General features: G+C 43.0%; 1 protein-coding gene across 1 annotated transcript in view; it reads left to right on the forward strand.

Moving 5' to 3' along the window:
• Nucleotides 1–22,320, forward strand: part of LOC124552274 (C3 and PZP-like alpha-2-macroglobulin domain-containing protein 8) — an 842,473-nt gene that overhangs the window by 769,329 nt on the left and 50,824 nt on the right. The gene's annotated exons all lie outside the window — the stretch shown is intronic.

Below are 22,320 nucleotides of genomic sequence, written 5' to 3' on the forward strand. Positions count from 1 at the left end.
AACGACCTTTGCATATTGAGCAAGACAATAATGTGTTCGTTCGCCTCTGGTCCCTACACAAACAGTTATTCAGCTTGACGTTCGTGTAAAGAGTTGCTGGATGTCCTCTATAGGGGGATCATGATAGACTCTGTCCAATTCGTGCGTTAGAACATCAAAATCCCGAGCTGCTTCGAGACTGGGGAGAGATCTGACTGCTGCTACGGTCGCAGGTTCGAATCCTACCTCGGGCATGGATGTGTGTGAAGTCCTTTGGTTAGTTACGTTTAAGTAATGAGTCTCGGGGACTGATGACCTCAGATGTTAAGTCCCATAGTGCTCAGAACCAGAGATCTGGCGACCTTGCTGGCCAAGGAAGAGTTTGGCAAACTAGAAGATAAGGATCAGAAACTTTTGCCTTGTGTGGACGGGCATTACGTTGCTGAAATGTAAGCCCAGGATGGTTTGCCATGAAAGGTAACAAAACTGAACATAAAATGTCATCGACACACTGGTACGCAGTAAGAGGGCCGCAGATGACAACCAAGGGAGTCCTGTTATGCAATGAAATGGGGCACTACGTCATCACGGCCGCGCGGGGTAGCCACACGGTCTAAAGCGCCTTGCAACTTTTCGCACGGCTCCCCCTGTCAGAGATTCGAGTCCTCCCTCCGGGATGGCTGTGTGTGTGTTGTCCTTAGCATAAGTTAATTTAACTTAGATTAAGTAGTGTGAAAGCCTACGTTGTTGTTGTTGTGGTCTTCAGTCCTGAGACTGGTTTGATGCAGCTCTCCATGCTACTCTATCCTGTGCAAGCTTCTTCATCTCCCAGTACTTACTGCAACCCACATCCTTCTGAATCTGCTTAGTGTATTCATCTCTTGGTCTCCCTCTATGATTTTTACCCTCCACACTGCCCTCCAATGCTAAATTTGTGATCCCTTGATGCCTCAGAACATGTCCTACCAATCGGTCCCTTCTTCTTGTCAAGTTGTGCCACAAACTCCTCTTCTCCCCAATTCTATTCAATACCTCCTCATTAGTTATGTGATCTACCCATCTAATCTTCAGCATTCTTCTGTAGCACCACATTTCGAAAGCTTCTATTCTCTTCTTGTCTAAACTATTTGTCGTCCATGTTTCACCTCCATACATGGCTACACTCCATAAAAATACTTTCAGAAACAACTTCCTGACACTTAAATCTATACTCGATGTTAACAAATTTCTCTTCTTCAGAAAGGCTTTCCTTGCCATTGCCAGTGTACATTTTATATCCTCTCTACTTCGACCATCATCAGTTATTTTGCTCCCCAAATAACAAAACTTCTTTACTACTTTAAGTGTCTCATTTCCTAATCTAATTCCCTCAGCATCACCCGACTTAATTCGACTACATTCCATTATCCTCGTTTTGCGTTTGTTGATGTTCACCTTATATCCCCCTTTCAAGACACTGTCCATTCCATTCAACTGCTCTTCCAAGTCCTTTGCTGTCTCTGACAGAATTACAATGTCATCGGCGAACCTCAAAGTTTTTATTTCTTCTCCATGGATTTCAATACCTACTCCGAATTGTTCTTTTGTTTCCTTTATTGCTTGCTCAATATACAGATTGAATAACATCGGAGAGAGGCTACAACCCTGTGTCACTCCCTTCCCAACCGCTGCTTCCCTTTCATGTCCCTCGACTCTTATAACTGCCATCTGGTTCCTGTACAAATTGTAAATAGCCTTTCGCTCCCTGTATTTTACCCCTGCCACCTTTAGAATTTGAAAGAGAGTATTCCAGTCAACATTGTCAAAAGCTTTCTCTAAGTCTACAAATGCTAGAAACGTAGGTTTGCCTTTCCTTAATCTTTCTTCTAAGAGAAGTCGTAAGGTCAGTATTGCCTCACGTGTTCCAATATTTCTACGGAATTCAAACTGATCTTCCCCAAGGTAGGCTTATACTAGTTTTTCCATTCGTCTGTAAAGAATTTGTGTTAGTATTTTGCAGCTGTGGCTTATGAAACTGATTGTTCGGTAAGTTTCACATCTGTCAACACCTGCTTTCTTTGCGATTGGAATTAATATATTCTTCTTGAAGTCTGAGGGTATTTCCCCTGTCTCATATATCTTGCTCACCAGACGGTAGAGTTTTGTCTGGACTGGCTCTCCCAAGGCCGTCAGTTGTTCTAATGGTATGTTGTCCACTCCCGGGATCGATGAATTCAGCAGTTTTGTCCCGTAGGAACTTGTGACCTCCCTCTTACTAATCGGCCTATCGTGCTTGCGATATTAAATATGACCGTCGATCGCTTGGACTTTTTTTAACTGTATAAGGCTATCTTTCCCGAAGAAGTGATACCGATAAGTAGGAGGAAAGTATACAACCCACCCTTCTGATGGATAGTCTATTAAAAATAAAAGTAATTAAACCGAAAATGAAAGTTATTTTGTGCATTCACTCACGAACAACGCTGGACGGAAATGGGTACCACTGATCATGAATCCAAAAGTTACACTAATGAACGAAAAGGAAGTAATTAACGGTCGACAGCGCACAAGAGCAATTTACATCCAAAATCCTGTACAATATGATGGGAAAGAAAAACATGTATTATTAAACACTGACGTGTATGTAATGATAAAGAAAACTGAGAAATCACTCTTACGTTATGTTTGGCATTAAATTTTGAAAAAGGCAATAGAGTAATGATTTGAAAATATGCAATTAAACTGTATGTTAGTACTGAACTTCGTTACGTGAATAATGACTTTCAGTGACCTCAACATAACGTCATCAAAGAAATTAAGAAAAACAGCAAGCACTTTTTTACATTGCCGTTACTTATTTTGCAAATTGGATTTCATATTATTGTGTGAACAACTGAGCCTTTTTTACTGACTTGAACAGAATTAAATACTAGAATATGTACCAAATCAAACAGCCATGTGCTCCAAGTTATATGTAAAATAAATAAAACTTACGCACTCTTAATTTGTGCATTTAACTTTAGATCTGGATTTTTTCCAGTGATTGATTCTCAAACTTGAAAAATGAAATTGCTTTACTTTAGTCATATACTGAAGCCTCTGTTGTACAACAATTAATTGATTGTAGACTGAGGCTAAAATTCTTCAAAGAGTAATTATTCATTAACAAACTGGCTGTAACTATTCAATTGGTTTCTTATAACACTCAGTTAACATATTAGGAAGAAAAAGGAACAAGGATCCTGCTTCGTAACAATGTCTGGGGGCACAATCTCCCTGAGTTTAACTGATTATTATTTAAATAAGTCTTATCAATTAAATCACATTCGGTTGTGCTGCTGGGTTAGCCGTTAATACTTTCTACCAATGAACAGTCTTACTTCAGTGCTGTGGATACGACGAAACTCGGAGCCGACGACGAAACTGTGATGCTGGAACCGCTGCTGTTGTTGAAGGCGGTAGCATCCTGTGGGGCCACGGCTAATTACAGGAACGGGCAATCGTAATTAATACAGCCTCTTCCGCCCGTCCACTGTCCGAACTCCTGCTCTAGACGTCTGGCCGGCATTGCGTACATGATGCCGCCGAAAATGGTACTCTCTACTGCGAGAGCGTTAACACCACACTTCCGCACACTACAAGCGCTGGAATCCGTCTCCCGCTCTCTCCGCGCGCTTTGTGCAACAACTCCCTACCCAAAGATTTTACAACGCACAAGCACTGCTATTATCAAGCCCCTACCACGCCGCAGCGGAGAAGCGAGGCAACTGTCCCCCAATTGAAGCAGCTGATCGCCGCCATTTGCAGGGATGAATCCTAGTACTCGGGTCGTGATTTAAAGTATATGAGACGCAACAAGAGCAAGCACAAATTAAACACATGTTTGTCTAAAAAAAATACTGAGTATTCGAGTCTATTTTAAAAGTATACTTAAATGAATGAAGTTTCCTAATTTCCGAAATACGTCTGCATAGAGACGCGAAATTTAAGAATGTAAGGCTCTTTCCTGACAAGGTGGAGCGAGTTTACATCGAGCTATTTGCATTAGATAATTACACGAAACTTTGAAAGTAGCAGACAGTATGATTATTATTTAATTCACATAATTTCCTGTCAGGTCCTGTTTGCTTTTTGCCGACTACTGTGTACATTTTGCACGCTTACTTTTGTTTAGCACAGTATTGTCTACACTCGAATTTTGGTATAATTAATTGTAATAACTCATATGACTTTAAATACCGTAGGAATTTCAATCGCACATTAGTTTTTAACACTGATAGCACCTCTGCAAGTGGTTGAGTTTGCAACATTTGATCAAATATTTGACCATTTACTAAGTATAAACACCACCTGACAACACATGTTAAGCATCTAAACGCAGTTATTCCACCTATCTCTGATTCATACGTAATATATATTTGATTAAAAATCTAAATACATCTACATCTACATCTACATCTATACTCCGCGAGCCACCTTACGGTGTGTGGCGGAGGGTACTTATTGTACCACTATCTGATCCCCCCTTCCCTGTTCCATTCACGAATTGTGCGTGGGAAGAACGACTGCTTGTAAGTCTCCGTATTTGCTCTAATTTCTCGGATCTTTTCGTTGTGATCATTACGCGAGATATATGTGGGCGGTAGTAATATGTTGCCCATCTCTTCCCGGAATGTGCTCTCTCGTAATTTCGATAATAAACCTCTCCGTATTGCGTAACGCCTTTCTTGAAGTGTCCGCCACTGGAGCTTGTTCAGCATCTCCGTAACGCTCTCGCGCTGACTAAATGTCCCCATGACGAATCGCGCTGCTTTTCGCTGGATCATGTCTATCTCTTCTATTAATCCAACCTGGTAAGGGTCCCATACTGATGAGCAATACTCAAGAATCGGACGAACAAGCGTTTTGTAAGCTACTTCTTTCGTCGATGAGTCACATTTTCTTAGAATTCTTCCTATGAATCTCAACCTGGCGCCTGCTTTTCCCACTATTTGTTTTATGTGATCATTCCACTTCAGATCGCTCCGGATAGTAACTCCTAAGTATTTTACGGTCGTTACCGCTTCCAATGATTTACCACCTATGGCATAATCGTACTGGAATGGATTTCTGCCCCTATGTATGCGCATTATATTACATTTATCTACGTTTAGGGAAATACCTATCATGTGCCTAGTTCCTCATTCAGTTCAACTTAGTACATTAACGCTGTTCGTATTTTTAGTAATTTGTATGCAAATACAATATAAGTACTTGACATGCAACAAAGTACCTTTGTCTGTAATCTAACACGGCAACTTTTTCCCTATGTAACTTGCAATTTTTGTAGCAGAAAGTTTATTAGATACAGTATAAGGTGTAAATGTAGACAACAGGTTAGGGTACAGAACAATCTGCTGTCACCTACATTTAGCATTTGCATTAATTGGCTTTGCAAACACTATACCTTTTTCAAATGAGTTGGAAATCCAAATACTGTCGGTATAGCATCGTCCTTCAGTTGACGTCTATTTACATAATATCCCATGTAACAATTCTCTTCAAAATGAAGAGAGCACAGTAAATGATTTGCTGTCGGTTGGAAGTTCTCTCTCCGAGTAGCAACTACCCACTTACGATGTAGAAAATCATTTGTAAGGGGAAACCTAAACAAAAACAAACGCTCATGAGGTATTATTTCTCCATGAAAATATTATAAACAAGTAAAAGAAAGTACCAAACAACCAGAAATGACTGATTTGTGAAATGTAACATTGTTTCCGTCTTCGTCTTTGCTTCCATTCTTACTGTTACAATTACAAGCAGCACACGAACGAACCATGTTTACGCACTGTTTCCCTGCAAATGGCGGCTTCTATCACGTTCAATGTGGGGACGCGACACTAGCGCCAATGCGCGGTCTAGTTTTTATTTAGTAAGTCTACGGCTATTATCGTTGCTAGTCGATGCAAATAACAATTCCTTTGGCTTTTTTTCCCAGAGCTTATAAATATCGCAGTAAAACACAGATAAATACAATGAAACGTCAGTCCGCAGCTCGTGGTCGTGCGGTAGCGTTCTCGCTTCCCGCGCCCGGGTTCCCGGGTTCGATTCCCGGCGAGGTCAGGGATTTTCTCTGCCTCGTGATGACTGGGTGTTGTGTGATGTCCTTCGGTTAGTTAGGTTTAAGTAGTTCTTAGTTCTAGGGGACTGATGACCATAGATGTTAAGTCGCATAGTGCTCAGAGCCAATGAAACGTCAACAGACATCTACCTAAACGTACACATACAGCGAAGCAATGTTCTTACCTATTAAAAGAAAGCATGTAAATTAAAAATATTTACATACAATTCAAAAAAAAGTTATATATCGGTAGCAGGTGCCATGCATCCTGCATTTTCGGTGCTACAAGCTTACCACCACGATGCCATCACTCCTGGTTGTCAGGCTATATGGTGGGCGACAGTCAAGTTGGTACCCCATCGCTGTCTGGGGCGCTCACTTCGAAGCGTGACTCATCACTGAAGACAACTCCACTCCAGTCAATGAGATTCCAGGCTGACAACTGGGAGCGATGGTCTAGGGTGCCATCTGTTTTCATAGCAGAATCCCTCCTACTGGTTGTCATCAGGAGTGTCCGTACAGCATAGCGGCACGTCGACGGTATTCTATACCTAGTTTTGTTGTCCTTCATGGTAAGCCGTCCTGGGCTTACATTTCAGCAAGATAACGCCCGCCCACACATGACAAGAGTTTCTACTGCTTGTCTTCGTACTTTCCATACCCTATCTTGACCAACAATGTCGCCAGGTCTCTCCCCAACTGGCAACGTTTGAAACATTATGGGCAAGTCCGTCGAACCAGCTAGGCATTTTGACGGCCTAACGCGCACTTGGACATAATCTGGCACGATAGCCCAATGGAAGACATCCATGAACTCTATTAGTCAAACCGCTCGTACAAGAGGAATTGGTGGGCCAACCGATTATTGACTTGCTCAGTTTGTGAAACTCGCTGCCTTGAATAAAGCAACCAATTTTTTTGGAACTCTGTCTGTACATGTACATTATATCTACGGATTTCCGTCCTATTCAGATAATTCCTTCTTAGTGCATCTTTTTTTTCTGTCTTAGAGTGTACTATCTCGTTGACTCTTACAATGATAATTAATTAAATAAATTAAACATTGATGATTATCGGTCCCGTATTCATCCCCTGCGTCTAGAGTAAGTCTCATGTACAAGTTCGAGAATGTATTCCAAATGTATCCCCATCAGAGCAGAAATTGAAAGGAAAAAGATGCTTGTTCATGCTTGGCGTAACGATTACGATAAAATAACATCACACCAATAGCATTGTCATATCCATGCACGTTAAAAAGCCAAATGGGGAGGATATCTGATAAATGAATAATTTGCAGATATAATCAATAAATACCACATCATATAAAATTATACGGAGTGTTCTGAAAGTCTCTCCGCAGTGGCGTATGATTGTTAGCCGCACGTGTCGTATGATTGTTCGCCAGCCTGGGTTACTTCCCTTCAAGTGGACTCACCCAACATTCCACTGTTTCCTTTATCTTAGCCAGCGTCAGTAGTATCGTTGGTGTGTGTCGTTACGTGTTGATGTGAACGTTTAAGTTTAGTTCCTTTTTTCGCCTGTTTCGTTTTTGTCACTGTTAACCATTGAAGAACGCGTGTTTTTAGTCGTACAAGTGTTTAAAGCTGGCGGTAAATACACAGTTTCATTTCGTCAAACATTTAACTCAGTTTTCCCGGAGACAACACTCCCACATCGCGTTTTGTCAGGATAAACTACTCTATATTTCCGATAAAATGTCCACGAGTCCAAACAAGTCAGTAAGAAAACTCGCCCAGGAAATGGATGTTAGTGTCGTAACGGCGCACAAAGCTGTAAGGAAAAAATTAGAACTTTTCCCATACAAAGTGACAGTCGTGCAAGAACTGAAAGATACTGATCATGGCAAGAGACCGCATTATTGTCAATGGTTCAAAAATTTCGTTCAACGAAATGGAAGGGATATTCGTAATGAAACGTTTTTCACTGATGAGGCGTGGTTTCATTTATCCGGGTACATGAACTCGCAAAATTCTCGTATGTTGAGTACTGCAAATCCACTGTGTATTCATAAGGAACGACTTCATTCTGTGTTGGATTGCAATTTCCAGACGTCGGATTGTGGGTCCCATATTTTTCAACGAAACAATAAACGCACAACGATACTGCAGTGATATTCTGTACCCATTCATAGGAGAGCTTGTGTTAAGTGAAATACTGAGCGGTTATTTTCAACAAGATGGTTCAACCGCGCATACAGCTCTCGTTTCAATGTCACTGCTTGCTGATGTTTTTGGTGATCGCATAATTTCACAGGGACTCTGGGCTCCACGATCGCCTGACCTAACACCACCTGACTTTTTCTTCTGGGGTGCAGCGAAAGCAACTGTCTACAAAAACCGTCCAAAATCCATCGATGAATTGAAAACTGTAATATCCACTTCCACTGCTTCCGTTACAGAAGATATATTACAGCTTGTGTTTGGAAACATGATCAGACGAATTGAATTGTGTATTCGACAACAGGGGGGACACTTTCACCATTTAATGCCTTAATTTGTAAGTAAAATAAATATTCAATAAATTAATAACTTGTATTTCACTGGCTTTCATTTCGGTATATTCACTGCGGCATACGGCACGCGCGGCTAACAATCATACGGCACTGCGGAGAGACTTTTTGAACGCCCCGTAAATACAGCTGTATTACTAGAACGAGTTCCAAAACGAGTGCTTGCCATTGTTTTTTGTCTTAACTATTCTATGTTATAAAACTATTGTTGTCGACCTCAATCCGGAGAATCGTTTGACGCAGCTCTCCATCCTACTCTATCCTGTGCGAGTCTCTCCATCTGCGAGTAACTAGTGTGTCCTACATCCTTCTGAATCTGCTTAGTGTATTCATCTCTTGGTCTCCCTCTACGATTGTTAGCTCCCACACTTCCCTCCAACACTAAATTAGTGATCTCTTGATGCCTCAGAATCTGTCCTACCAACCGATCCTTTGTTCTAGTCAGAATGTGTGACAAATTTCTTTTTTCCCCAATTCTGTCCAGTACATCCCCATTAGTTGTAAAAATGCTTTGCCCGATTGTGGATACTCCCGTAGATTTCGTCTGTGGAAGTGTTAAAAACTGTAGCCATTTCAGCCAAGAAATTTTGTTTCCTGTAGTACAGTAACTGTACATTCCACAACGCTGCGCTTTCCTCGTAAAAACTAATTCAGTGCACAACTTTTTCCTGAGTCCACTTCCTGGAAGCTTTCTTTGCTAGTTTTTTTGCCGACACATCGCTGACTTTCACTCACAGTGTGTACCCATCGAGACATTTTCACACTGCGCAATAACAGCTCGACAATCAGAGCACAATGCTGCAGAGGCTGTGACAGAACACGATTTTTGAAATAAAAACCACGTAGCTAAAGCGTGATTAAGAAAAACGTTGATGCCTGTTAATACATTAGAATATCTTAAAGCTTCATTTAAAGCAACTTAGTAATAAGATATCTAATACATAAGTAGGACCAACTTCCAAACATCAGCGTACGTGTGCTACAACTTCTCACCAATCATCGCGTTTGTGTTTTTTTACATCAGGTTTATTCTTATGATGAACGGTGTATAGTTTCAAGTGTCCCGACAATGGCGGCACACTTTTAGAGAGCGATTCATTGCATTGTTAGTGTGGCGCAGTGGATAGCGCTGAAGTGTGCCGTTCATATTCTTTAATTAATGTGAGGTTGTGAGCGACGTGTGGATGCTATTCTGTCATTCTGCACAACGGATTAATCCTAGATGTACCCTTTACCCTGTGGCTTCTGCAAGATGCAGTTTCCGCCCCCACACTACTACAGAAGTCAGACAGACGCTCCTAACGTTCTAAAGAGAAATGTCTGAAAAACTTTCAGCGATAAATATCTTCTGGAGTCGTCCGCTGTAAGGAAATGACACAAAAATTCACAAAATTTCTTACGTAACTAGTGGGATACTTGGGTACTGGAGTAGTGCTAGCTAGTGTAAGAAAAACATGAAACTAACGAAAATTATAATTTTTTTTATGCAAAAATTCTGAGAAATCACAATGGCACTTTTAGTTATGGACTGAACAAGTTATTTCCGGGTTCCTTTCGGAATATGAAGTTACCTCTTAAGGATAGGATTCGCTAATGAAATTTCTATACAAAATTTAAGATTGTTATTGACTTGGCAGAATGGCTGAGAGGCGCGCCTACTCAACTTGAATAACTATCCTTTAGAATGTTGCTAGGTACGTTCGAGGCTGTCGCCTGTGAAATGCAGTGAAGTGTACTGTTGTGGAGGAAATATGGGGCTCGCAATAGCTGTAGCGCACAATACCGTAAGCTGCGATGACTGCTGTCTCCGCCGCTCGCTGCTGACAAATAAGATAACTCTCATTCTATCTGGATTGACCTTCGCCAATCAAACTTCCCTACGCCTTGATGAAGTCAAGGATTCCTATTCGCCCCTAGTCTAACTACTGGCGTGGTACACCGGTCAGATAACCAGTCCACCGCGATGCCACTCAAAAATTCGGTCGCAGGCGTTTAACTATAACTCTGTCCATTCACACCGCACAATAAGTGTGGCGGTCAACACAGTGAACAATGCTTAATCGCAAGGAATCAATATAGAGTCGCACTTCGATTCGCTCTCGACAGAGGTGCTCTCCCAGTGAAGTACTGAGGAGAGACTTATTCCTCGCTCCAAGAGTGACAACGGAACAGCCCATCTTCATGCCAGACGTGAAGGGGTATATCTTTCGGTCTCTTCCATTACTCCTTCAGCTCAAGGCATCAAGAATATCGTCTGCCAATCAGGATTGCTCTCTTAAATTGGGGGAATGACGTTTCGTTTAAGGCAACCAATCTGGAAATCTGTAGCATCGGCGTTTGGCGTTTTCTGTCTCCCTATGAAAACCTCTGAAACTGCATGCTATGTTTGTAAAGAATGCGTAGGCTGGGAGTTCCCACTCAATGTAGCGGAATTTGCTTCTAAGCCGAACATGGGGTCGTTCTCCCTTTCACTCGGGCAAACGCAGGCTGCTCCACGGGTGGTCGCCAGCCGACATAGATAGGTTGACTCGTCCTCTAAAGGGACCGGCCTCCCGGCGTGCGGTCTGCCTCTCCCGAAGTAAAAGCTTTTGTGACCGTCATGTCTTGAATGTGTGTGTGTGTATGCCAGCCTCGAGTATTTCGACCTCGGTGTGCACTTGCGATTTATTTGTTATTTGCATATCGCTTACATGAATTCATACAACATTGACTTTATCTTATCGAGTTCGGGTTTGAATGAAGCGCCTTGATGTGTGGAATATGATTGTGAGGGAGGAATATGTAAGCAATGCAGGTAAGGAGACCACGACATCTTACAAGGTCGAGCCTCTGAAGTCATAATTTTTTTTTACTTTCTTATGCTAATTATATACACACGTCAAAAAAAGTTTTGCATAACCCCAGTTCCCAGAATTCCCGAACCTGTTCCCTTTCTACTGCTCATGAAACCACACAATGTGTATTGTACAGCCGTACATGACACCTTCAGAGGTGGTGGACCAGATTACTGTATACATTGGTACCTCTAATACCCAACAGCACGTCCTCTTGCATTGAGGCATGCCTGTATTCGTCGTCACCACCATGCACAAGTTCATCAAGGCACTGTTGGTCCACATTGTCCCACTCCTCAACGGCGATTCGGCGTAGATCCCTCAGAGTGGTTGGTGCCTAACGTCATCCATAAACAGCGCTTTTCAATCTATAAGAGGCATGTTCGATAGGGTTCATGGCTGGAGAACATGCTGGCCACTTTAGTCGAGCGATGTCGTTATCCTGATGGAAGTCGTTCACAAGATGTGCACGTTGGGGGTACGAATTGTCGTCCATGAAGACGAATGCCTCGCCAATATGCTGCCAATGTGGTTGCGCTATCGGTCGGACGATGGCAATCATGTACAGCCATTACGGCGCCTTCCATGACCACGAGCGGCGTACGTCGACCCCACATAATGCTACCCAAAAACAGCAGGGAGCCGCCACCTTGCTGCACTCGCTGGACAGTGTGTCTAAGGCGTTCAGCCTGACCGAGTTGCCTCCAAACACGTCTCCAAGGATTGTCTGGTTGAAGGCATTCGTGACACTCATCGGTGAAGAGAACGTGATGCCAATTCTGAGCGGTCCACTCGGTATGTTGTTGGGTCTATTTGTACCGCACATGCAGCAGTTGTGAAGATGGAGTCGCCATGGACGTCGGGAGTGAAGTTCCGCTTCATGCAGCCTATTGCGCACAGTTTGATTCGTAAGAAAATGGTGGCGTTGCTGTCAGGGTTCCTCCGAGCCATAATCCGTAGGCAGTGGTCATCCACTGCATTCGTAGCCCTTGGGCGGCCTGAGCGAGGCATGTCATCGACAGTTTCTGTCTCACTGTATCTCCTCCATGTCCGAACAACATCGCCTTGGTTCATTCCGAACGCCTGGACACTTCCCTTGTTGAGAGTCCTTCCTGGCACAAAGTAACAATGCGGAGGCGATCGAACCGCGGTATTGACCGTCTAGGCATGGTTGAACTACAGACAACACGAGGTGTTTGTCTCCTTCCTGGTGGAATGGCTGGAACTGATCGGCTAATAGGCGCTGCTCATGCATGGTTGTTTACATCTTTGGTCAGGTTTAGTGACTTCTCTGAACAGTCAAAGGGAATGTGTCTGTAATACAATATCCACAGTGAACGTCTATCTTCGAGTTCTGGGATCTGGGGTGATGCAAAACTTTTTTGATGTGTGTATAAAAGGCCATACAGATCAACCTACTAGAAAGGATCGCTGGCCAGACAGGACTCAGGATCTCGAAAGAGAAGACCAAATTCATGACAAGTGACAAATACGGACCACAGTTCCTTGAAACAGAGATTGGACGGATTGAGAGGGTAAAAAAATTCAAATACCGTTTTCAAGCCATACAACAGGACGGACTGGAGAAAGCTGCTGTGGCGGACTGAATGCCAAAAATGGAGAGAGCTTACGGATTAACTAAAAACATTTACAACAAAAAGCGCATCGTTTGGAATGCCAAAATAAAGCGCTGCAATACTGTTTACCACATAGTGTCTGCATGCCCGTGAGTGCCTCTCAATGAAGTATAAGTTGGAAAAGCTGGAGATACTTGAAAGAGGAATATTACAGAAAATCATGAGTCCAACCCAGGTTGAAACTGGCTGGAGACTTCGGAGCAATAATGAAATTTACAAAGAGATGGGGGAATCACAGAGACCATGAAAAAGCAGAAGTTAACATTTCTAGGATATTTGTACAGAATGTAAAAAACCAGACTAACCAAAAGGATATTCGACTACCTGCGGAGAAAGAAGACAACAACGACATGGATTAAGGAAGCTCGTAAAGATCTGGAAAGGTTCAACATTCAGGAAGTTCAGAAGTTAAATAGGGATACATTTCGGACCATGATTTAAAAATTTGTAATGATTTCAAGTCCAAAAAGCTAAGAAGACTGGAAGAGCCTGGACGGATGAACAGAATCAACAGCATAGCGTCCATGCGAAGGAGTATTGGAGAAATAGGAAACTTAGGACAAAGACGAAATGGAATTGTAGCGTGATTCTAAATGGTCAATTCCCAAATAAAAAAAAGGCAAATGAAACTTCCTGGCAGATTAAAACTGTGTGCCCGACCGAGACTCGAACTCGGGACCTTTGCCTTTCGCGGGCAAGTGCTCTACCATCTGAGCTACCGAAGCACGACTCACGCCCGGTACTCACAGCTTAACTTCTGCCAGTATCTCGTCTCCTACCTTCCAAACTTTACAGAAGCTCTCCTGCGAACCTTGCAGAACTAGCACTGCTGAAAGAAAGTATATAGCGGAGACTCCTAAGGAAGACTCCTAAGGAAGTTCAATAGGAGGTGAATGTCCAATGAGAAGTTTTTCTTGTGAAAGCATTTTTTAAAGCTAAGTCTATGGTAACCAGTATTTACGAGTAGCTTCTCTGTTAGAAATGAAAGATCATGTGTTTCACTGTTTTTGGGAGTTCAAACCCAAAGACGTGGAATAGGGGTGAAGATTTTTAAGAAAGTATTTCGATGTACTATAAAATTTTAAAGGTAAATATATGAAATTTGCTATTTCACTACACGTTCCCATATAAAGAAATATGTGTCAGGGCACCAAAGTTTCTATGGAAATATAACCACAAGAACGCAAAACCCATGATGAATAAAAATCTTGGACTCCAGCTGCCAGTATCGCTTTTTGGTCAGAAGTGCATTCAGAAAAGACCTTACTTCTGTGGGCTTAATTGCCGTGAAAATTTTAGATGGTGCTGCAATTTGTGAATAACATAAGAATTGGATTAAATAAAAACAAATGAATTAGCTGGAACGCCCTTGAGAAAAAAGCAATAGAATTAAGAAGAAACAAAGTTGAACTAGCCTTTCAGCTTACTAAAAATACTTATAATAAAAAGTCCCTCTCATGGAATTCAAAAATAAAACATTACAACACTGTCATTAAACCAGAAGCACTATATGCAGCTGAGACATTATCTATCACTAACCATGGCCCAATTGAAAGGCTAGAGATCAAAGAAAGAAAAATATTGAGAAAAATTTTAGGCCCCAAATTTCATAACGACAAACTAATTCATACCAAAAATGAAACACTCTACAAAACCACAGAAAAACTTTCGGATACAATGAGGAAAAGAAGAATTGAGTTTTATGGGCACATTCTCAGAATGAACCCAAATAGACTTACAAAAAGAATGTTTGACTACTTCAGGAATAAAAAATCCAAACCAAATTGGTTTATCCAAACAGAGAAAGACTTAAGAGAACTACACATCACAGAAAAAATGCTCACAGACAGGACCGCAAAAATGATAAGCAAAGACAGAAAAGAGGGATTCCAGTTCCAAAATAGAAAGAAAAGAACGATTGTCATCTCTGATGAGGAAAGAAAAGCAAGATCAGAAAGAATGAAGCAGTACTGGGCGAAAAGAAAGGCACAGAACACACAGAAGTGATTGATTCAACGTACCCCAAAGTTGGGTGAAACGAAGAAGAAGAAGAAAAACAAATCTAAAATCTGAGCTGACCGTACAGTCTACGCGAGGGAACCGAACTAGTTTTGGATAAAACTGCATCCTCGACTGATTTCACGAAACAACTGTTCACAAATTTGTAGGCCCTGGATTCAGTAATTAGATTTCAAGTTATCGCGAAGCCTGAAAAGCGTACAGATGTAACCGAAGTTGATGGAGCGTTCTTTGAACGCTGTGACATACGAACTCCAATGACGAGGCAAGTTTTCGCACTGAATAACGAACACTGCGTTCGACAGCTTTTCCGACGACAATATTTCGAAGCGAATGTAAAGAACGAGCAAGGTCATTAGCCTTTTTCTTCAGAGTAGAACCGTACTCTTCAAAGTTCTGAACACATGTGACACTTGATCGTAACGACACAATTTGACCGTTAAATAGGATCTCGTAGTATCGCCGAAACTCCCTTTGTCGGGTTTGTAACAATACTGCTATTATGGTGTTCCTGTTTATTAGATACTATAGTTGAAGTTGCTAGTAGCTAGCAAGATTACACGCGTCTTCTACCATTCCCGAATACATTGATGAAATGTTTCTTTATAAATGTATAACAAAGTAGCCCCAATTTTAATTAACACCTGAAAATATTATAAAAATTTTTACACATATAAATGAATGTATATATTAATTGAACGAAACGATGTACTAATGAGACAATGTATTTTTAATTATTCATGAATTATTTTGTAAAAAAAGAATCTGTGTGTTAAAATGTGAAAAGCAAATGTAGTTGGAACATTCGTTTGTCTAGCGATATAAAAAAGCGGAACGCGATATGTTCGCTTTCTCTCCCTCTTTTGTCCTCCGCTAGCGACACAAGCTGTGTAAATGTTACATGTGTAATTTGTACGCTTTTGTTGAATAATTATGTTAATTTGATGTTAAGTAGCCATGTTTCATTTGAAGATCCCTTTCGCCGCTATTCATGTTACACTATGTGATTTTATTATACATTTTTTAAAATCCAGTTTCAGGCTGTATCGAAGAGAATTTGCTCGCGCATTGTTCGGTGGTCACGGCCGAACACTCCTAGTGTTCATTCGCCGTTTAATCCGTCAGGTTATAATTCATACGTTACTGAGATCATGTTCACCGATCTGTTTCTCTCAAAATCCAGGCAATGTTATTACGCGAACCGCGTAATATGTAGATCGGTCGTTGGCCTCCAAAGAATTCCGTCGAACAACGCACTCTCCGATCTGATGTACTGACGATGCCGGAAGGCAGAATTCAGCTTCATTAGAGAAGGGAGTAAAATTTTTCTGTGTTATGTTTTATCACTTCAGTAGTATTGCTTCCAGCAAGGCAAGGAAAATTCTGTAGTGTTCTCAACCAGTGCTTACCAGATATTCAATGCTTCCTTAAATGTCAGGTTTACCAGCAGAGATAAAACCTATTAACATGCCATTTTAATTCATTAATTCATATCTATTTAACCAATAATAATATATCTTGTTTTTTATTTATTTTTAATTGAGAAACGATACACTATCCTTCGATGCACCCCCACGTATGGAACAGTGGGACTGTCCTACTATGAATTACCTCGAAGCAAACGGTCTATTGACACACAGTCAACTCGGATTTAGAAAACATCATTCTTGTGAAACACTACTAGCTCCTTACTCCCACGAAGTGTTGCGTGCTATTGACAAGGTATTTCAGATTGATTCCGTAATTCCGTACTTCTGGATTTCCAAAAGACACTGTACCACACAAGCAGGTTGTAGTGAAATAGTGTGCTTATGGAATATCGTCTTAGTTATGTGACTGGATTCGTGATTTCCTGTCAGCGAGGTCAGAGTTCGTAGTAACTGACGGAATGTCATCGAGTAAAACAGATTTCTGGCGTTCTGCAAGGCAGAGTTATAGGCCCTTTGGTCTCCCTTATCTATATAAACGATTTGGGACACAATCTCAGTAGCCGTCTTAGGTTGTTTGGAGATGATACTGTCGTTTAGCGACTAATGAAGTCATCAGAAGAACAAAACAAATTGCAAAATTATTTAGAAAAGATATCTGTATGGTGCGAAAATTGGCAATTGAGCCTAAATAACGAGAAGCGTGAGGTAATTCTTTAAACTTCGTAACGCGATAAATGAGTCAAATCTAAAGACCGTAAATTCAACTAAATACCTAGGAATTACGATTACGAACAACCTGAATTGGAAGAAACACATAGAAAATGTTGTGGGGAAGGCTAACCAAAGACAGTTTTATTGGCAGAACACTTAGAAAATGTAACAGATCTACAGGGCTATTACAAATGATTTCATAAATTCACTGTAGCTCCATTCATTGACATATGGTCACGACACACTACAGATACGTAGAAAAACTCATAAAGTTTTGTTCGGCTGAAACCGCACTTCAGGTTTCTGCCGCCAGAGCGCTCGAGAGCGCAGTGAGACAAAATGGTGACAGGAGCCCAGAAAGCGTATGTCGTGCTTCAAATGCACTCACATCAGTCAGTCATAGCAGTGCAACGACACTTGAGGACGAAGTTCAACAAAGATCCACCAACTGCTAACTCCATTCGGCGATGGTATGCGCAGTTTAAAGCTTCTGGATGCCTCTGTAAGGGGAAATCAACGGGTCGGCCTGCAGTGAGCGAAGAAACGGTTGAACGCGTGCGGGCAAGTTTCACGCGTAGCCCGCGGAAGCCGACGAATAAAGCAAGCAGGGAGCTAAACGTACCACAGCCGACGGTTTGGAAAATCTTACGGAAGAGGCTAAAGCAGAAGCCTTACCGTTTACAATTGCTACAAGCTCAAACACCCGATGACAAAGTCAAACGCTTTGAATTTTCGGCACGATTGCAACAGCTCATGGAAGAGGATGTGTTCAGTGCGAAACTTGTTTTCAGTGATGAAGCAACATTTTTTCTAAATGGTGAAGTGAACAGACACAATGTGCGAATCTGGGCGGTAGAGAATCCTCACGCATTCGTGCAGCAAATTCGGAATTCACCAAAAGTTAACGTGTTTTGTGCAATCTCACCGTTTAAAGTTTACGGCCCCTTTTTCTTCTGCAAAAAAAACGTTACAGGACACGTGTATCTGGACATGCTGGAAAATTGGCTCATGCCACAACTGGAGACCGACAGCGCCGACTTCATCTTTCAACAGGATGGTGCTCCACCGCACTTCCATCATGATGTTCGGCATTTCTTAAACAGGAGATTGGAAAACCGATGGATCGGTCGTGGTGGAGATCATGATCAGCAATTCATGTCATGGCCTCCACGCTCTCCCGACTTAACCCCATGCGATTTCTTTCTGTGGGGTTATGTGAAAGATTCAGTGTTTAAACCTCCTCTACCAAGAAACGTGCCAGAACTGCGAGCTTGCATCAACGACGCTTTCGAACTCATTGATTGGGACATGCTGCGCCGAGTGTGGGAGGAACTTGATTATCGGCTTGATGTCTGCCGAATCACTAAAGGGGCACAAATCGAACATTTGTGAATGCCTAAAAAAACTTTTTGAGTTTTTGTATGTGTGTGCAAAGTATTGTGAAAATATCTCAAATAATAAAGTTATTGTAGAGCTGTGAAATCGCTTCAATCATTTGTAATAACCCTGTACTAAAGAGACCGTCCGTCCTCTTTTAGAATACTGCTGGGCGGTGTGGGATCCTTACCAGATGGTATTGACGGAGTACATCGAAAAAGTTCAAGTAACGGCAGCACGTATTGTATGACCGCGAAATAGGGGAGAGAGTATCACAGAAACGATTCAGGATTTGGGATGAAAATCATTAAAATAAAGGCGTTTTTCGTTGCGGCGGAATCTTCTCACGAAATTTCAATTACCAATTTTCTCCTCCGAATGAGTATTTTGTTGACGCCGACCTACATGGGGAGAAAAGATCACCGTTATAAAATAAGGGAAATCGCAGCTTGCACGGAAAGATATAGGATTTCGTTTTATCCGCGCCCTGTACGAGATTGGAATAATAGGTAATTCTGATGGTGCTTCGATGAACCCTCCGCCTGGCACTTAAATGTGATTTGCAGAGTAACCATGTAGACGTAGATGTAGAAATACTATTTTCGGTACCTGTCTACACTTTCTGCGAAAGCGGCGGCGTTCGACTGTTTCTTGTCACCGACTGTGGGGCGACGGCTTCTTGGTTCCGAATCCTTTCAACTTTCAAACCATCTTCCAGAATGACTTTAGTTGCGTAAGTCAAAGAAATATGAAAGCATAATAGCGTCGGTACACTAGTAGTGAGCTGTTTTAACAGTTTGGCGCCTGTCCTGGCAGAGGGCATTAGTGACTGATCCATCGTCTCCATCAGTCAACATTGACAGTAACTAAAATTTGTAAATAACGTTTACCGATGAATTGAATGATATTGTAATTATTATTAACAAATTCGCATTGCAAGTAACGTCATTAGAACGGCTAGAGCTGTATGTTAATATTCAGATAGTAAATATAAATAATTAATGATTCGCTTATTGGCGTCCAGCGTGGTAGGGGAATCCTCGCTGCTGCCTCTCTCTCTCTCTCTCTCTCTCTCTCTCTCTGCTGCAGTTCAACACTGCTCTTGCTAGCCCGGCCGTTCTCACTCTGAGAGACCATCTGGCGCCTCATTCGATGAGTCTGCCTTGTGATCCTACCACCTTGTTAGCCGCCCGTAACAAAATCTTCCTTTACTGTGCGTTAAAACATAGCAAAAAAAATTTCATCTTCACCTACGTCCTCTTCTATTTCCATAATATTGCCCGCAAATACACTCCTGGAAATTGAAATAAGAACACCGTGAATTCATTGTCCCAGGAAGGGGAAACTTTATTGACACATTCCTGGGGTCAGGTACATCACATGATCACACTGACAGACCCACAGGCACATAGACACAGGCAACAGAGTATGCACAATGTCGGCACTAGTACAGTGTATATCCACCTTTCGCAGCAATGCAGGCTGCTATTCTCCCATGCAGACGATCGTAGAGATGCTGGATGTAGTCCTGTGGAGCGGCTTGCCATGCCATTTCCACCTGGCGCCTCAGTTGGACCAGCGTTCGTGCTGGACGTGCAGACTGCGTGAGACGACGCTTCATCCAGTCCCAAACATGCTCAATGGGGGACAGATCCGGAGATCTTGCTGGCCAGGGTAGTTCACTTACACCTTCTAGAGCACGTTGGGTGGCACGGGATACATGCGGACGTGCATTGTCCTGTTGGAACAGCAAGTTCCCTTGCCGGTCTAGGAATGGTAGAACGATGGGTTCGACGACGGTTTGGATGTACCGTGCACTATTCAGTGTCCCCTCGACGATCACCAGTGGTGTACGGCCAGTGTAGGAGATCGCTCCCCACACCATGATGCCGGGTGTTGGCCCTGTGTGCCTCGGTCGTATGCAGTCCTGATTGTGGCGCTCACCTGCACGGCACCAAACACGCATACGACCATCAATGGCACCAAGGCAGAAGCGACTCTCATCGCTGAAGACGACACGTCTCCATTCGTCCCTCCATTCACGCCTGTCGCGACACCACTGGAGGCGGGCTGCACGATGTTGGGGCGTGAGCGGAAGACGGCCTAACGGTGTGCGGGACCGTAGCCCAGCTTCATGGAGACGGTTGCGAATGGTCCTCACCGATACCCCAGGAGCAACAGTGTCCCTAATTTGCTGGGAAGTGGCGGTGCGGTCCCCTACGGCACTGCGTAGGATCCTACGGTCTTGGCGTGCATCCGTGCGTCGCTGCGGTCCGGTCCCAGGTCGACGGGCACGTGCACCTTCCGCCGACCACTGGCGACAACATCGATGTACTGTGGAGACCTCACGCCCCACGTGTTGAGCAATTCGGCGGTACGTCCACCCGGCCTCCCGCATGCCCACTATACGCCCTCGCTCAAAGTCCGTCAACTGCACATACGGTTCACGTCAACGCTGTCGCGGCATGCTACCAGTGTTAAAGACTGCGATGGAGCTCCGTATGCCACGGCAAACTGGCTGACACTGACGGCGGCGGTGCACAAATGCTGCGCAGCTAGCGCCATTCGACGGCCAACACCGCGGTTCCTGGTGTGTCCGCTGTGCCGTGTGTGTGATCATTGCTTGTACAGCCCTCTCGCAGTGTCCGGAGCAAGTATGGTGGGTCTGACACACCGGTGTCAATGTGTTCTTTTTTCCATTTCCAGGAGTGTATTTCACCGAGCGAGGTGGCGAAATAGTCACCACACTGGACTTGCAATCGGGACGATTGCAGTTCAATTCCATGTCCGACCATCCTGATTTAGGTTTTCTGTTATTTCCCCAAATTGCTTCAGGCAAATTCTGGGATGGTTCCTTTGAAAGAGCACAGCCTATTTCCTTCCTCATCCTCCCTTTATCCGATGGGGCCAGTGACCTCACTGATTGCTCCCCTCCCCTCAAATCAGCCAACCAACCAACTGTCAGGTGTGATTTCACAAACACCTCCATTCTCGGTTCGTTTATCTTGGAAGAGATGATATCTGGCGGACCTATTAGGTATACAGTGATATCTGCACGTTATATGGACCTCCTTGTGCAGTAAGTGAGTCCACCATTGCAAGAAGGTAACTATATCCACACCACTATTTTTGTGCGAGATGGAGCGACACCAGATGTCGCTTGCCAGATGAAAGATCGGCTTCGGGAAGCGTCCAGTAACTACCACATTACCTCTAGTCTATTTCAAGGTGTGTAGCGTTCCAGATCCTCTGACATAAATCCATGCGACTTCTGGTTGTGGGGATACCTGAAAGATCTTGTCTATCAGGGATCGTGTATCTGGACTCTTCCTGATATGAAGGTTCGCATATGACAACATATTGGTCTGATTGGTCTAAGGCGCTGCAGTCATGGACTGTGCGGCTGGTCCCGGCGGAGGTTCGAGTCCTCCCTCGGGCATGGCTGTGTGTGTTTGTCCTTAGGATAATTTAGGTTAAGTAGTGTATTGGCATAGGGACTGATGATCTTAGCAGTTAAGTCCCATACGATTTCACACGCATTTTTTTCGGTCTGATTACACCAGATATGATGCAATCACCAATTGAACATGCCGTGTTACAGATGCAACATATTGCTCAGTTGGGAGACAATACTGAACACATGTTGTAACTTGCTGCCACATGCTAGTAAACGTGCCAGGGCTACCGATATCATGTGTTTGATCGTTCCTCTCCTTTTTCT

Source organism: Schistocerca americana, chromosome 10 (genome assembly GCF_021461395.2).
Source record: "Schistocerca americana isolate TAMUIC-IGC-003095 chromosome 10, iqSchAmer2.1, whole genome shotgun sequence".
In the NCBI taxonomy this organism is placed as follows: Eukaryota; Metazoa; Arthropoda; class Insecta; order Orthoptera; family Acrididae; genus Schistocerca; species Schistocerca americana.